Source organism: Lissotriton vulgaris, chromosome 6, assembly GCF_964263255.1.
Source record: "Lissotriton vulgaris chromosome 6, aLisVul1.2, whole genome shotgun sequence".
NCBI classification, from domain to species: Eukaryota; Metazoa; Chordata; class Amphibia; order Caudata; family Salamandridae; genus Lissotriton; species Lissotriton vulgaris.
The window spans coordinates 1468410019-1468423133 of NC_141694.1; the positions used below are offsets into that span (position 1 = coordinate 1468410019).

At 41.7% G+C, this 13115-nt stretch overlaps 1 pseudogene; it reads right to left on the reverse strand.

The window, feature by feature from the left end:
* Positions 1-227: 227 nt before the first annotated feature.
* Positions 228-997, reverse strand: LOC147708999 (uncharacterized; annotated as a pseudogene).
* Positions 998-13115: the final 12118 nt, after the last annotated feature.

Consider the following 13115-nt stretch of genomic DNA (forward strand, 5'->3'; position numbering starts at 1 on the left):
TTTTAAAATCGCATGTTACGTGACGAGCTGGGCTCGTCATCAGCGTGCGAGGAGGCTACGCCATGACGAGCCAGCTCGTCATCAGCGTGGAAGGGGTTAAACACGTGTTCCCTCAAAAGGCCTGCGGCCTTCACTGCTACACTGATGCCTAAATATATTTCCCTATACTATCAAAACATGCATCTGCTTTTCCTCCCCCCAAATCTTAACACTATTTGTGCTGATTTTTATTCTGCTATTATAGTAAAGCTGGGCCTGTATTGTTCATTTACTACATATATTTCAACAAGTTTCCCTACTGATGTTTGCATTGATAGTAACAGACTTTCTTTCTTTTCTACATTAGTACCCCCTTTAGTTGAATTTTCAACTATTTCCTCACCTCCCAATTCGCTCGGCATCATTAAGGTGTATACATTCTCCTCAACGTCCTGCATTTTATTGACCACTCTTTTAGTGAACATCCCTCCTATCTTGCAACATCCTATCACTACCTGGAGGACACAGAAAATCACCAGCAAGACCAACATGACAGGCAACATGGCCTTAAATAGTCCTGACATCCAGGATAGTACCCAATTAAACCACCCTGTTTGCCTCTCGTTGGGGGCACCCCCTTCATAAGCAGAGTCTGTATAGCCTCTGTTTGAATTCCGTTCTCTGCATCATTAGCAGGTATGTATCGATCTTGGTGCATACTCCTCCTTCCATAGCCATCATCAAATCTAACACATATCAATGCTGCATAACCATTACTCGCATGGCACTCAGTTCTTTGACAGCATTAAAGTCATCCTCTGAGGTGTTGACAGCCACATCAGCTCCCAGCGGGTGATCTGGAGCCAACACGCAGTCGCTTTGGCTTGCAGAAGAAGAAGAGCTGTGCATTATGGAACAGCCTATATTCTTGCAGAACGTCTTCCAAGGCCGTTGTACCGTAATATTCTGTAGTTCTCTTCCTTCGATGATGGTGTATCAAGGTCGTTGGACCACTCATGGGATTAAGAAATGTCTATCCTTGAAATCACGAGGGACTGGTATGCACGGTAACCAAAGAGCAGTGCCTGCCATCCAGAAGGGAGTCCTGTATATAGCTATTCACCACTGCACCAAAAGTATTCCATTAAGCTGGAGTTGGCCCACTGAATGCCGGAATTAAACATCGTGGTATTGCAGTTGATGTTCCAGCCCACCGAGACTACTCCTTTGCCCCTAAAACACAAAGAAAAAAGAAAGGGTTTTCTACCTGTTCGAAGAGTTGTAGGCGTTTCTACCCAAGTTTATCTAGAGATATTCTCATCCCACACTGCCTGACACTTCTGGTCAGTGCTATTTTCAGTTCGATTTCCCTTCAATAGAGAGTGTGCCCTACACCCAAATGTAGCGCCCTGTTGCCATTGAACATGAACATTCAATAATCCATTTACCCTGAAATATGGTCTTTCATGACAATCGTGGGGTCTGGTGAAGCGGAATAATTTTTACAGAGAAGCGTAAGTCTAGATGCTTCTAAAAATCTCTGCCATATAATCTTAGTTCTCCAATTCTGATCCTTATACCTCATGATCCCTTTCTTTTCCATTTCATCTAGCTTTACTAGTAGCGTCTTACAGTCTGTTATGGCATCCGTTACATCAGCTACCTCATTCTTCATACTGTATAGTGTTTACTAGATATGCTCCCTGTCTAATCCACAGAGGTTGTATCTGTGCTTGCATTCTGCAACGAAAAAGGTGCAGCACACAAATAGTAACATTTGGGGGATCCTCTGGCTGAGTGCAACCTATCTGTGTCGGTGGCATGTGGATTCAAAGAACAGACAAACAGGATAGATTAGAGGGTTGTGTACCTATCTCTGTCATATGTCTATATCATAGATTATCTAACAAGCCTGCATGAATACTATGGTATATACTTTCTTGCTTGGTTATTGCTCTTTACCAGCATTTGATACTTCCACACACCCGCATGCATAAGGTAAAATACCATTGCAGTGCAGCTGCAAAATAATAAGAAGGACAAAAAAGCAATATATGCTTCAGTTGCTAGAGTCAACAAAATATTCAACTCACGTTTTGAAAAGTAACTTGGTGATTCTTGTATTTCTCTCTCCCCCTATTGTTCCCCTTGTTTCTGTGGAGGTGTCTGAGGCAAGGAGGGGTTCAGGCATTCATGGCTCCGATTAATCCATGGTTTCCGACCAGCAACTTTCAGGGCAGTGGGAGTGCTCATTACCGAGAAGGGTCAGTTGTAGCAAGGATCCATCCATCTGTGCGTGAAGTTGCCGATGTAGAACTCTTGAACAACAGGGATTGGACTGGTCTGCTGGCCGGGGCAGCCTTCTCGGTTCACAATACCTGTTTAGAGAAGAACTTAGCAGACATCTGTAACTCAGACAAATAACTCATTTCTTCTCCTAAAACTTCAGCTATTTTATGGGCATCTGTCTTTTTCCTGGTTATTGATAAAGGAGCAGGGATTGGACGTCCTGTCAATATTTGATGTGGCGTTAAATGATGATCATTCCCTGGCCGATTTTTAAGGGCATAACAATCCAGTGGTAAGCGGGTACAGCCATTTCTTTTTTCAAAGTGGCACATCATTTGCTGATTTTCCTCTAAAGCAGGCCATTCAGGCGCTCCACAACACCAATACTCTGGGGGTGGTAAAAAATGTCAATTTATGTTTGATTCCTAGAGCGGTACAAATGTTAAAAGAATGCAGTGAGGAATGGGGCCCATTATGTGAGAGAATCATTTCAGCAACACCCCATCTCGGTTTCGCCTCTCTGATCAAAATATTGGCTGCTGCCTTAGCATCATTATGCACACAGGGTCTTGCCTCAATCCATCTTGAAAATGGACAGACAATCACTAGGAGATATCTGTAGTTGTTACATCTTTTTATCATGTCAACAAAATCTAAATGTAGATGCTTCAAGGGACCTGTTGGACGTGGATTGGTCGAAGTGATCACCTTTAAGGTTGGCTTAGGGCTATATTGCTGGCATATTGAACACTCTGCAATGTACACAGAGATCAATTCAGATAGGTGTGGAATAAACCAATCTACCTGTAGTGTAGCTAGAAGATATTCTTTTGAAGTGTGTGTTGGGAAGTGCAGTTGCTCTAGCGCTGTTTACAACAGGGTTTGTGTCATTACTGGCTTGCATATAAGTTAAATCTATTGGTGACTGAACACACCCTCTCTGTTCCTAAAACTCCTTCCCATGCGGAAATGCTTGTTCCTGCAATTCACTCAAATGTAACCTTGCAGTCTCAGTATGTGGGACCGGTAATACTGTTGCATCCTGTTGCCTGCTGTCATCATACCTAATTCCTCACATTGATCATAATTTGGGGAGGCCATAGCTGCTTCTTTTGCTGCCCAGTCTGCCAGAGCATTGCATTGCATCTGGAGAAAATATCCTGCTGATTTATGTGGGCTGCACATTTCACCACTGCTACCTTTGATGGAAGTGCTACAGCTGAAATTAATTGTGCCAATAAATCTTTATGCATTACAGGGGACCCGTCAGATTTAAGAAATACCTTCTTTCCCATCTATGAATACTAGAATATACAGTGGTGGTGACATAAGCTGAGACTCAATAAATGGTGGCCTCTAATCCCTCAGCTAATAGCAGTGCTTCAATAATGGTCACTAATTCAGCTGCCTGTGCTGAAAAGTGAGAGGATAGGGGCCTCTGACTAAGAGTCCGAATAGTTTGTGGAATTGCTAGAAGGCGTTTGGACACGCGAGAGAAAAACAGGTTAGTTTGGTGATAGAATTTGATGAGGAAAGAGCGGTTAGAATGATGACTTGTTACTCTGGATTCCAAAGGCTTCATTAGTATTTCTGTTGTTTTTGGTAGCTTTCGAGCAAACGGTGGAATTATACATGGCAAACTGGCATGTGAGTTGGTTGCGCGTTTTAAGGTTGGATTTACACGCGTTATAAGGTTGTGTAAGGTGTCAAGTTAAACACACATTACTCTTTTGATTGCGTGCAGTATCAAGTTCAGAAATACCTAAGAACACTTTGTTTTGGAGGTGATATTGTAGCATCACACACAAGCATGTGGAATTCATATTGAGAATACACAACATTGTGACAACATGTTATTATTATTTTTTTTTTAGTATAGTTCCCTGATGAAGGCCAGAATTATATGCCCGAAATGCATTGGATAAAAAATAAGGCCGTATATGCAAAAAGAAATCAATGGATCATAAAAGATAAATATAAAAATAAACTGAGAGAAATATGAGAAAAAGAATTTTATCATGTGAATAAAACATTGAAAATGTTCAACATAAACATGGTGTAAAGAACCCTCATTCCGCACAGAGGGGTGATTGGTGTGCCCACGGGGATGCTTCTAATGCACGTTTTCCTAGTTTTCAGTACAAGCGTCTCAGGGCGTCAGGCGCCTTCCTGTAGAGCACCTAAAAAATTCAAACAATCCAGGATTATCATAAAAGCAGTGCCCTTGCCTCATTATTTCTATAAAAATAATATACCACACAAAATGGCCTCTGTATCTACTGGAATTGCTTTGACCTGCTGTCCCTGTGTCATTTGATGTAGAGGACTCCATTGCACCTGTTGTGTTACCCAACCTTGTGCTTGCTCATCCTTCTTTCTTGCTCCACACTCTCTTGCAATATGACCATTTATTTTAACAATACTAACACTGTGCTCCTACCCTGAATCCTCCATGTTTTCCTCCATGCCCTAGGCCTCTTGGAAAGCTTCCTTGTTTCTTCCCTGGGTTACTCACTGGTTACCTTCCTGGTGCCTGCACCTATATTGACGCAGTAACAGACATTTGCGGAGCTGCTACGAGTGCCCCTTCTGCACTACATTTTTTAAGTTTCTGTTGCACCAGTTTAACTGTAGCCCTTTCTGCTTGCTCTGTCCTTTCCTTGTCCTTTTCTTTTTTTCGCTTGGAATAATTTATTATATGAGCTTGTATTTCTGCCCACGGTCTAGCCTCTATTTCCACAACTCCATCTAGGTTTGCTTGTACATCTGTGGGCAGACCTCGCTTCAACACATTCTAGAATAACATTACATTTCCCCCAGTATTTTCCCAATTGCATCCTACTTCCTGAAACCATCGTTTTTTTTCATTTTGTTAATGAATTCTGCAATGTCTTCAGTCGGTTTTATAATTTCTGCATTAAGGGCTCCAATGTCTGGTCAGTCTGGGTATGTCTGCCGGAGTGCATTCCACACATATTGTCAGAAGTTGTTAAAAGATGATCCATCAAACTGTGGGTCTGTCAAAGTTATTTGAGGGAATCCTGCCCTGAAAAGAATTGTATTTACTTAATCTCCTACGAGAGAGCTTAGCAAGCTTTTAACACCACCTAAGGCAAGGTTCACTCCTGCAATGTGTTTCTCAAATCATCCTATCCATTTTCCTATTCCGTCAGATAGCGGAGGCAGTGTCCTCTAAGTTCTCTTTTATCCATTTGCAGCCATGGTACATATATGGGCACTGGCCCACCCTTACAAATGAGAGGCAACTGAGTTATTGGTCAGGGATTTACTGGTCTTGGGCCTAACCTTGGATCTGGTCTGTTACTTCTGATCACTTCAGTTGGTTTGTCTCTAATATACTCCTCCGATACTGCGAGGCACTCTTGCATATAGGGGTAATCCCATTCAGGGTTGCCCTGTCCCTGCCTCTTCAGAAGTTGCTAAATCAATAGGATGAAAATACCCTTGTTGCGGCCATTGCATCCTCACATTCTTTTTAGTCTATTCTGCATCTCAGAAGGGCTGACAAAAATAACTACCCTCCTTATATTCTACCCATTTATAGGTGTTAGGTCTGACCTGCTCCTTTTTAGAATCGACTTCAAAGAAATGCACTGTGCATTCTCGGCTCAACAAGACTTGAGGCAGTGCCAGCTCCATTTGATCCTGAACTGGGACATCCTTTGCGGAGCAAAAATATTAAAAGCAATATCCCTGCAAGTAGGAGCAGGACCGGCGGAAGACCTCCAAAGATACTTCCAAGGACGGAGTGGATGAAAGATGGAATAACCCCTTAACACAGCCTGGAAGGTTCTGACCAATCCAGAGCCAATGCTTCTGAAAAATCCTACAATTCCAGTCGTACTAGACATGTTCAAAATACAATGGACCAGCTCCCCAAAATGTAATGGGAAAGTATTTCATAAAACCACCCGTATCTCCGAAGTGGAACTTACCACCTGAAGATCAAACGTCTCCTTAGCTAAAGTTAAAGCCACATCTTTTTGAAACAATAAGGCTTTCAGTTTTCTCAGGGTGTCAAAGTGCACGTTAGTAAGATTAATTGAAGGCCATAGCGTATCCTCCCTAACTACACGGGCAGACAGAAACAAGACTTGCGTGCAACATGTAACAATGGAAGTGAATGTCACCACATATGTAAACCCTGGTTTCATCCCACAGCAACCCTCACTATTAAACATCAGGTAACTCCCATTCGGGAGTAATCTGAAAGTCGGACGTATCATGGCTGCCGGAGACCCTTTCAAGTAGCAAGACAGGTTCACAACAGATGCATTGCATGTCCCGTGCAACGAAACGTCCTTGCATTCTAGGGACCCAATTCAATTATTCTCACAGTGTGCACCGCTGAAAAAAACTTCAGTATCGTTATTCCAACATCAAAATGAGAAAGGAAGTTCCCATTGTTCATGTATGAACCCTTCATGTAACGCTTCATACCTGCCCACTTGATGGTGCTGTAGACAGTACTGAAAGTGGAAAGTCAAGATTATCAATGTAATGTACCCACGGATTATCTAATCCAATAATGCTATCTCAGCAATGGTAAAAGGTAATTTCTCAAGTTTTTCATGTGTAACGTAGATTTTGCATCTTTCCATGCCATAGCTATCTGTTGATCAGAAAGATGGTAAGGTGAAAACAGGTTTGAGATGTGTCGGATAAGGCATGTGGCCAGAACGCAATGTTTGTACTGTCCAGCTCAACAGAAGAATTGACATACATTGGGACTTTCCATGTTGTAATGCAGACGAGTCTACTGTCGACTGCTGCAAGTGTCTGTTCTAAAATGGCCCTATCAATCTCACGCAGCCTTTCAGCAGCTTTTTGTTGCAATATTTTCCCTATCTCGGTATAGAAAGCATAAAGGTAGTACTTTTAACGTGGTTTCCGAGGACCCATTAAAAAGTCTTGTAAATCCAGGTCATCAGATAAAAGGGACAAGTGCTGTTGTCGCTGAGACATTATTGAGGTTTTTAGCCAATCAAGGCACAACTTCCCAACACTGTAAGTAGTTACCACCCCCAAATGTTTACTCTTCACATATAGCATGTCAGGCCTATTTGCTGTAAATCCCTCGATGTTGCCCTTTAATCTATCCTGACATTTGTTAGTGTCTAGTGGCCACACTAACCATACCTTCCAATTGGGATCTGATTAGTTATGCCTACTGTTACACAGCATAGTATCAATAATGTTTTTGTCATATGGTGTTAACCGATGCCAATTGTCAAATTGTGTACGATTGGGAACCCTCAATGTTTTTAAATTCTTTATCTTGGCTTGGCCAAGACACGTTGTCTGTTGCAAAGTTTTGTTCATGAAAATCATCTGTTGTAGTATTAAACCGTCTCTGAATAAATCTTCTGTTCCCTGAAACTATCAATATTTAGTCCCTCTGATAGGTTTCACATCTACAGTGTCCATCTAAAAGTCGAAACCTTGTACAGAGAGTTGGGAAAGAAAGGAAGCAAAATAAATCAGCTTAGTATCAGTTAACATATTTTTCTTTGCAGGCGAAGGTGCAAGCCTCTAATAAAATGAAGCTGGGTCAGATGTGTCATAGCCCGACTCGTCAAACTTCTGTGAAAATGACTTTTGAAGTACCCCTTGGTGGAGTAGGGCAATGCTCCCATTGTGTAAAGTTAAACACTTCACAAGGTGTACTAGACTTGTGTAGAAAATGATGACTGTAATTTTGCAAACAGAACATCTCATCAAAATTAACTTTGCCCTCAAAAAACTCATTAGAAGAAAACACAGTTGAATGTTCTAGCTCTTGTAAAATTTCATTTACTGTACAAATATACCAGTCATCAGAAATAGTACTAGGGGTGATAATTTCATTTAAAGAAATCTTAAACAAATGCGGAATTTGCAAGAGTTCAGTGGGACCATGCACATCAAATGATACCATGTCCCATACAATCCTATCCAGTACTGGAACAGCAGCAATGTTCACCAGGGACAAGTCTCTTTGCTCACGGTGCGATGATGCGTGTGGTTCCTGAACCAAGTTCACTGTGTGTACTACAGAGCGGTCTGGCACAAAGTGTCCTTTTAACAGTAGGAGAAACACAGCCACAAAACCAATCCAAAGGACTAGGAAAAGTAATGCAATTGTAATCCAGAGGTATAACCATGGAGAACCAAAGAATGTTCTTTTCAGCTAATGATAGAAGACCTTAAGTTCAAATGGCAGGGGCAATGGAACTTCCGATTCATTGGAGGAGAGGTCATCAAAGTCGGTAAAGTGTATACAGACGCGGTCCAGTCTATCTTGGGCAGCTCAGCAGGCTAGTTTGCATTAGATGAAGCCTCGATCTGTGGTACAATTGACAAAGACCTTGTTCTTCTCAAAAATTCCAAACTGAAATCTGTCTTTCTGTACTTGTACACTGCACAGTTGTTGTTGTTTTTGAAACAGGTAGAAGGTATACTTCATTGTTTTTCATTGTTGTCTCTTGTTGAAGAGAGCAGGCTTCATTTGTTATTAAAGCTTCCATCTGAACTTCCTGTACTGTATGCCAGGAGGAGATTGGTTGATACCCTGGAGTCCACGCAGCTTACTGTTGAGAATCGCCACATAGTGTGGTTTGATCAGATCAATAAAGACAAACCTTTGTCTCAGCATCCGGCAAGGGGGTGGGAGAAGTACAGATTGTTATATCAGTGAAATACCTGTGTAGCATCATCCGTAGAGGGGAATTTCACTCAGGAGTAAAATACTGGTTCTAAATTCATCTACCAGAATGGTAACATTCCTACCATCTTGTACATGTTCGCAAGGGCCACACAGTTTGGTCTGTGATGTGACTTAGGGCCGCATCGATGCTAGCAGGGTGGTCCGGGCCAGGGGGGCTCTTTGGTGCAAGTTGGCTTTAAAAATTAAGGTGTTTCGGTAGTTAAATGGTGCAGGAACACCTAGATAATTCCTTTCTTTAACTTCAATTAACCTTTAAATAAAGGCTTGCTTGTACATTTAATATCTTTTTACTAATAGTGCTGAAATCAAGTAAACATCAGCCCAGTTCCTCTGTTGATCAAGGGGCCGCATGTAAAGGTCAGGAGTGCTGCATGCGGCCCCCGGGCCGTACTTCGAGTATGACTGAGGCCATGTTGAAGTAATTTTTGAGTGACTGGATGTCTGCAGTTCGCAGAAATAGTCTGTGGCATGTTTTGTAAGTTATGAATTTACTGAGTTTGGCTAACACAGCGGTAACAATATCCTTTCAAGCTTGAATTTACCAACATCCAATACATAGGATATACCTACTCAGCTGCAGAGGATATTGCCTGCACCTATATTGACGCAGTAACAGACATTTGCGGAGCTGCTACGAGTGCCCCTTCTGCACTACATTTTTTAAGTTTCTGTTGCACCAGTTTAACTGTAGCCCTTTCTGCTTGCTCTGTCCTTTCCTTGTCCTTTTCTTTTTTTCGCTTGGAATAATTTATTATATGAGCTTGTATTTCTGCCCACGGTCTAGCCTCTATTTCCACAACTCCATCTAGGTTTGCTTGTACATCTGTGGGCAGACCTCGCTTCAACACATTCTAGAATAACATTACATTTCCCCCAGTATTTTCCCAATTGCATCCTACTTCCTGAAACCATCGTTTTTTTCATTTTGTTAATGAATTCTGCAATGTCTTCAGTCGGTTTTATAATTTCTGCATTAAGGGCTCCAATGTCTGGTCAGTCTGGGTATGTCTGCCGGAGTGCATTCCACACATATTGTCAGAAGTTGTTAAAAGATGATCCATCAAACTGTGGGTCTGTCAAAGTTATTTGAGGGAATCCTGCCCTGAAAAGAATTGTATTTACTTAATCTCCTACGAGAGAGCTTAGCAAGCTTTTAACACCACCTAAGGCAAGGTTCACTCCTGCAATGTGTTTCTCAAATCATCCTATCCATTTTCCTATTCCGTCAGATAGCGGAGGCAGTGTCCTCTAAGTTCTCTTTTATCCATTTGCAGCCATGGTACATATATGGGCACTGGCCCACCCTTACAAATGAGAGGCAACTGAGTTATTGGTCAGGGATTTACTGGTCTTGGGCCTAACCTTGGATCTGGTCTGTTACTTCTGATCACTTCAGTTGGTTTGTCTCTAATATACTCCTCCGATACTGCGAGGCACTCTTGCATATGGGGGTAATCCCATTCAGGGTTGCCCTGTCCCTGCCTCTTCAGAAGTTGCTAAATCAATAGGATGAAAATACCCTTGTTGCGGCCATGGCATCCTCACATTCTTTTTAGTCTATTCTGCATCTCAGAAGGGCTGACAAAAATAACTACCCTCCTTATATTCTACCCATTTATAGGTGTTAGGTCTGACCTGCTCCTTTTTAGAATCGACTTCAAAGAAATGCACTGTGCATTCTCGGCTCAACAAGACTTGAGGCAGTGCCAGCTCCATTTGATCCTGAACTGGGACATCCTTTGCGGAGCAAAAATATTAAAAGCAATATCCCTGCAAGTAGGAGCAGGACCGGTGGAAGACCTCCAAAGATACTTCCAAGGACGGAGTGGATGAAAGATGGAATAACCCCTTAACACAGCCTGGAAGGTTCTGACCAATCCAGAGCCAATGCTTCTGAAAAATCCTACAATTCCAGTCGTACTAGAGATGTTCAAAATACAATGGACCAGCTCCCCAAAATGTAATGGGAAAGTATTTCATAAAACCACCCGTATCTCCGAAGTGGAACTTACCACCTGAAGATCAAACGTCTCCTTAGCTAAAGTTAAAGCCACATCTTTTTGAAACAATAAGGCTTTCAGTTTTCTCAGGGTGTCAAAGTGCACGTTAGTAAGATTAATTGAAGGCCATAGCGTATCCTCCCTAACTACACGGGCAGACAGAAACAAGACTTGCGTGCAACATGTAACAATGGAAGTGAATGTCACCACATATGTAAACCCTGGTTTCATCCCACAGCAACCCTCACTATTAAACATCAGGTAACTCCCATTCGGGAGTAATCTGAAAGTCGGACGTATCATGGCTGCCGGAGACCCTTTCAAGTAGCAAGACAGGTTCACAACAGATGCATTGCATGTCCCGTGCAACGAAACGTCCTTGCATTCTAGGGACCCAATTCAATTATTCTCACAGTCTGCACCGCTGAAAAAAACTTCAGTATCGTTATTCCAACATCAAAATGAGAAAGGAAGTTCCCATTGTTCATGTATGAACCCTTCATCTAACGCTTCATACCTGCCCACTTGATGGTGCTGTAGACAGTACTGAAAGTGGAAAGTCAAGATTATCAATGTAATGTACCCACGGATTATCTAATCCAATAATGCTATCTCAGCAATGGTAAAAGGTAATTTCTCAAGTTTTTCATGTGTAACGTAGATTTTGCATCTTTCCATGCCATAGCTATCTGTTGATCAGAAAGATGGTAAGGTGAAAACAGGTTTGAGATGTGTCGGATAAGGCATGTGGCCAGAACGCAATGTTTGTACTGTCCAGCTCAACAGAAGAATTGACCTACATTGGGACTTTCCATGTTGTACTGCAGACGAGTCTTGCTGAAGCACATCAATTGTAGATGAGACAATGTTACCTAAAGAATACATTCTAGATGATATGGTAGTCATACTTTCGACTGCTGCAAGTGTCTGTTCTAAAATGGCCCTATCAATCTCACGCAGCCTTTCAGCAGCTTTTTGTTGCAATATTTTCCCTATCTCGGTATAGACAGCATAAAGGTAGTACTTTTAACGTGGTTTCCGAGGACCCATTAAAAAGTCTTATAAATCCAGGTCATCAGATAAAAGGGACAAGTGCTGTTGTCGCTGAGACATTATTGAGGTTTTTAGCCAATCAAGGCACAACTTCCCAACACTGTAAGTAGTTACCACCCCCAAATGTTTACTCTTCACATATAGCATGTCAGGCCTATTTGCTGTAAATCCCTCGATGTTGCCCTTTAATCTATCCTGACATTTGTTAGTGTCTAGTGGCCACACTAACCATACCTTCCAATTGGGATCTGATTAGTTATGTCTACTGTTACGCAGCATAGTATCAATAATGTTTTTGTCATATGGTGTTAACCGATGCAATTGTCAAATTGTGTACGATTGGGAACCCTCAATGTTTTTAAATTCTTTATCTTGGCTTGGCCAAGACACGTTGTCTGTTGCAAAGTTTTGTTCATGAAAATCATCTGTTGTAGTATTAAACCGTCTCTGAATAAATCTTCTGTTCCCTGAAACTATCAATATTTAGTCCCCCTGATAGGTTTAACATCTACAGTGTCCATCTAAAAGTCGAAACCTTGTACAGAGAGTTGGGAAAGAAAGGAAGCAAAATAAATCAGCTTAGTATCAGTTAACATATTTTTCTTTGCAGGCGAAGGTGCAAGCCTCTAATAAAATGAAGCTGGGTCAGATGTGTCATAGCCCGACTCGTCAAACTTCTGTGAAAATGACTTTTGAAGTACCCCTTGGTGGAGTAGGGCAATGCTCCCATTGTGTAAAGTTAAACACTTCACAAGGTGTACTAGACTTGTGTAGAAAATGATGACTGTAATTTTGCAAACAGAACATCTCATCAAAATTAACTTTGCCCTCAAAAAACTCATTAGAAGAAAACACAGTTGAATGTTCTAGCTCTTGTAAAATTTCATTTACTGTACAAATATACCAGTCATCAGAAATAGTACTAGGGGTGATAATTTCATTTAAAGAAATCTTAAACAAATGCGGAATTTGCAAGAGTTCAGTGGGACCATGCACATCAAATGATACCATGTCCCATACAATCCTATCCAGTACTGGAACAGCAGCAATGTTCACCAGGGACAAGT